Source organism: Phalacrocorax aristotelis, chromosome 13 (assembly GCF_949628215.1).
Source record: "Phalacrocorax aristotelis chromosome 13, bGulAri2.1, whole genome shotgun sequence".
NCBI lineage: Eukaryota > Metazoa > Chordata > Aves > Suliformes > Phalacrocoracidae > Phalacrocorax > Phalacrocorax aristotelis.
This window is the reverse complement of record NC_134288.1, coordinates 18,567,365-18,572,892: the sequence shown is the minus strand read 5'-3', so window position 1 is coordinate 18,572,892 and position 5,528 is coordinate 18,567,365.

Here is a 5,528-nt window from a genome sequence, read left to right as displayed (position 1 = left end):
TGCCTGTCACTGTGCGCTTACTGTTTTAGAAGAATGTAGTTGGTTTAAAAAAAAAAGATAATGTTTTAAACTTAGGATAGAATATAAAATAGTGAGACTGTGAGGATTTTTCTTTATCTTAAGTAATAGTTTAAATACATTGTAGGATCATACGGAGCAAATCTAAAACTTTGGCAGAAGATCCAAAGCTATTATCACTCTTGATATTCATCAACAGGTGCACCCCTTCTCTTTGAACAAGCATGTCAGTATAGTGCAGTAAAAGCAAGTAACATGCCCTCTTAGGGCGGGTATCAGTCTCCAAGTGGGTTTTCAGTGATGTAGTAAAACTGAAGCAGCGATCTTAGAGTTACTTAACTTGGATGTTCTCCCCATCTCCTCATAAATACACTGATTAGGTTTGGTAGCCTTGAATTCTAAGTGCATCAGTTTACCTTGTAGTTATGGCTGTTTAAGTGACTAGTTAAATGCCTAAGCCTTACTGTGTTCTCAGATGGCCTGGGCACCAAACACCTAGACCATAGGCTTTTAGAGCACTGGTACTGCAGGGATATAAATAAATCTGATTATAGAGACTGGAGAACTCCTGAATAAGAGTCAAGTCTCAGACTTAACGTGATACTAAGCAATGTCATACACGACAGATTTTTTAGTTACTTGTCCACGGGAGTTCTGCAGATGACTTGAATCAGGACTGTCTTTTTTGTAGTTAGAACGCCTGTTGAAGCTGGGCCTTGTATCAAGAAAGTTACTGAATTTACTGAGGGTGAAACGTAGGGCAGGATCAGCTGTCTTTCAGTTCTTCCTTAGTGTCTGTGGCTGCCATGTGAGACTACATGCTGGCCATAGCTCTTAATAAAATATTAGTTGCTTGTTAGCCAATGGATTTAAACTACTAAGTGCCTAAAAATGTATTAAGTGAGTCAGCATCAACAGGTTTTCTTGAATCTGGTCTGTCATGCAGTGACAGACCCTCTTTGTTTATAGGTACGAAGTGAAAGTTCTCAAGAGTGAAATAATACAGTGGTGATCATGAAAAGCGTCTGCCTTAATGCGGATGAGTGAGACTGATGTGTGTTACAAGTTTGCCGAAGCGCCTTGCCGAATGAATTTCAGTAGACGGGCTGAAACCACATGGGAGATTTGTGACATTTGCAAGGCACTGAATGCCTACCTCGAATGTCAATGTTAATTGCACTGCGGTCATTCAAAACCTGCAAGCCAAAAGGATACGCGGAACTCTGCTCTGCCGCTTTGTCTTTTTCCATGGATTAATAGGGAGAACAATTCTGAGAACTTGCAGACCATTTTTTCCTGTCAGCCTCAAAGAACCAAAATTAAATTGGTACTGGTGGTCATGTAACAGTAATTTGACATGCTATCTTTGCATCTACTCGGACAAGACAACCTATTTTTGCATGTATGCTAGCTAACCTTATGCTGAAATGGGGTTCTTGAGCACTGTGCAATATTAAGGGGCTTATATTAGGCCATTGTAGTTCTGCGGTTCTAAGCAAGATTTCTTTAGAGGACAGGTTGCTCAGATATGTGAGTGAGAGAAGAGATGTTTATCTTACCACTGAACTGGACAGGGTCTAGAGCAACAAGCCAGAACGTTTTTCATAGGTAGCCAAAGAAAAATTGGCTCTCCTGAGTGGAAAATTATCAGTGAATCTATCCACTATCTTGCACTTCCTGCAACATGTGACTTTTTGTTGTTGGACAGACATTCCATGTGAAAAGTGCCTAAGTGACTTCGGATCAAGAAATACTAGTGGCATATTTGTCCTTTAGTTCACTCAGAGTTGAGTAACTTATACTTTGTAGACATGGCTGTGGCACTGTTAGTGACATGTTACTTAGTCCTGAACTATTCTGCAGATTTCATGAGGCATGCAAGTACATAAAGCACTTACCCTTTTCAGGGAAGTGAACTTTTCACGTGTAGTACAGGCAAATGTTAGTGGCAGTGCCCTCACCTTCATTTAGGTGGAGACCTTATTCCTATGTCTGACACCTCCTACTACAAAGATTCAGAAGGCAACACAATGTTCCAACTGTATTTCTCTCTTCGTTTCAGTGGATACTGATGCAAGCAATGTTGTAATAATTTTTTGTGAGTTTGTTGAACTTCTCTAGGCCACCCTTCCGTGTATTCCTTGTTAAACAGTTAGGCAAGTATCAGTTACTTTAAAAATCTGAGGCTGGAAACACCTGGTGTCAATGGATCTTCTGAGGATGTGGGAGCATCTAATTCAGTGTTAGACAATTGACTCCTGCCCATCACCTGAGATCTTCTGAAACACTTCTGAAAATCAGTAGCCAATTCTGCCTTGCAAATGATAATGGTAGAAGACAATTCAAGAGGAAAAGGATTGCTTGCTCCTTTTTGAGTAGGAAATGGGCAAAGGGGGACCTGTTTTGAAATCTTGACACCATGGAACTCTAGTCTACTGTCCTTTTTTGGTGCTTACTGACTGACTTGTGGTTGGCAGGCTTTAAATAATATTCTGAGGCTTTTGTAGCAGAAGAAATACCTTATTGTTGGCTTATGGAACAAAAAAAAAAACCACCACCACCCTCGAGCAGTGCATATTCTTGTTCGCTTGGGTTGTGAATGGGCCACAATACTACCAGCACTCCTGCAATGCTGGCAGCACATATTAAAGTTCTGTTTCTCTTTCTTCATATAAATATGTGCCAAGATAAGAGTCATCCTCTCAGTGAGCCAGATATTTAATTCTAAAAATTCTCTGATGAGGCCGGAGCACATTCTTTCCCTCAGCTGACTTCTGCTTTCAGAAAATGCGATTTTCTTTAGGCTCTCAGTAGCTTGCTTGAATGTGCCTTCCATCAGGCTGTACTTTTTGATTGTTAATGTACTTTTGCACTCATTCTGTGACCTTTCCACAAGAACAGCCTTCCTGAGAGCTGTAATATTGTCAAGAAGGGGTAGGCCAGATTAGAGCTGTCAGAGCATGCCATTGTATTGTCACCAGCACGAGTTAACCATAAGGCGTCGTGAGATTCTGGCTCAAAGCTAGCCACAGCAATCTGTTGGTTTACAGTTCTTCACTCTTCCCTGAAGTTCGCTCATTCTTGTACAGAAAAGGTTTATCATTCAGTGAGCTTCCCTTTATCAGTCCCAAGACTGCATGCTTCGAGCTGTCAAAAATGCTGCTAGAATGCTGGCGAATCGCTTTGAAAACATTTTGACAAAACTTGGGAAGAGTTTTGCAGTGCAGCAGCTGTACGCCTGCACTAACTCGGATAACAGAACCAGCCTGGCTGTAGCAGTGCGGAGATCGAGCTATATTTGGTGGAGTAAATTGTCTCACCTGTCGAACGGCGCTGTCTCTGCCAGGCTGCATGCAGTGGCTCGTGGAAAGCCAGCTTGGATACAGCTACCCCGTGCTCCAGAATGGCGTGGCAGATTCCTTGTCCCAGAGCTCCCCGTGTCAAACCTTGATTTTTGTCTTAAACCAGCTCTATTCCTTTCTTCACAGAAACAATAGTATTTCTCAATACCTGTTACCTGTTTTGCAGATTCCATCAACAAAAAAAAGCTGAGAGAAGAGTCATGCGTGTTCTTTTAGCCCTCAGCAGAAGTATTACAAAGACACGTTCTCCTGTTTCAGGCATTTGGTTTTAAAATTTTGCAGTTGTTAACTGACAAAAGATATGCTCCAAGCACTTCTCCTCTGTGAAAACTTAAATCTGTCTATAAATCTACCTAGTTATCAGAAAGCAGGATGAATGCTTGATTTTCCCTTAGCTTTCTACCTTACTTATTTAAATCAAGTAATTACTGCCTTTAATATAATTTAGAGGAAATTTGAGGTGTTCCTAGGGAATATGGGCTATAATAGTAGGCACGGGCTAGTTCATGAAAAGCTCCGTGGCTTCTGTTGACAGCTAGTTGCAGAGATTATAGACTTTACAATTTCCTCTCAAAATAATAGTCTTCTAATTAACGTGGGGGTCAAAGCTTATGCTGGACTTACTGTATTGTATTCAAGATAAGAACAGAAGAAAATACCTTAATAATAAAGTAATAAATCTTAATAGAAAATAAAAGATATTTTGTAACAAATGAGTAACGTGTCAGAAAAGCAGAATAAAGGGGTTTTAGCACAGCTAGTTCATATATTTAGCGTCCTAGTAAAAAGCTTTCATTTTTCAAAAGCTGTAAAGAGAAATTCACATTCTGGTTTTGAGTCTGATGTAAGGGGTATTGTGAAGTAAGTATTTAACAAAGAAAATATATGAATAACAAATATCGGATTTCTACATGAACATCTGAAAATACTGTTATAGCACTGCTTCCTTCATAAAACAAAACAGAAGTTTCAAATATTTTACAAATTATTAGCTAGAAATAGGTCTCTGTCCTTGTTTAAGCTGCTGCATAAAGAAGATTGGAAAAGTCTTTTGTAACATTTTTGAGTAATTAATAATCATACCCATACTAGAGGAGTAAATATCTTTCACATGAAAAGGACAAACATGGATATTTGAGGTGGTGGGCCAAGTGTTCCTCAGACTTTTGAATTACATTTAAGTATTTGATTAAATTATATTCAACTTCGTAATCTGGCTGCGGATACTTTTCATCCCAAATGTGCAGATTTTTACACTTATCCAGATGTTCACAATTTTCTGGAAAGAAAGAGAACATAAAACTGAATTTTTAATGTAACTCAATCTGGGGGAAAAAAAAAGATAGCTTTGTAATTCCTCGTCTCACCTAACTTTCTACAAAAAAGCCTGCACGAATGTTGTTTCTGTTACAAACAACATTAAACCTTGCAGTAATGATTACACAACAGTTGAAGTTTCATTTCGTTCTGAAATATAACTGTGGCTGGCTCGGAATAATTAAAGCGTCTAACAGCACATATTATTATGCAACAGACCACACGAACATATGAATAGATGTTTAAATGTGATACAGGACATACATCTATATACCTATATACTGGAGAATGTCTTTTAAATGGTATATTGTCAATTGATTTTAAGTGTATGATGTATTTTCTTTATGGTATCTTTGGAATCCATATCAGTATTAAATACAGAAGTGGATATGGAGCTTTATTATTGTTTTTATTTCTAATTTGGTTTTGCTGAAATGCTGTAGTTGTGATTCTCCCCCCCTAAATACGAAGGCTTTCGCATTTACGTGTATTCGGTTAGTAAATGTTGTAGGTGGGATGCCACATTTGTTTGCCAAACCATGGCCGAAATTACTGACTTGCGATTTAATGATGCCATAGAGTTTAAACGCAACCTTGTAACCTGAAATGTATTTTTATCTATTAAGAGTGATAAAATATTTCTAAAACAAAAAGTTCTCATAGTATCTTTCTCTGACAGAATGGATTGACCTATTCTTGCGCAACTGGGGACTGTTTAATATTGCACTGTAACCTTTGCTAGCTTCTTCGCTCGTGCAGATTCGTTACAAAAAGCAGTTGCATTGCTTTTAAAAATCACACAAGTTAGGAGAAGTGTTGTCTTTAAAATGC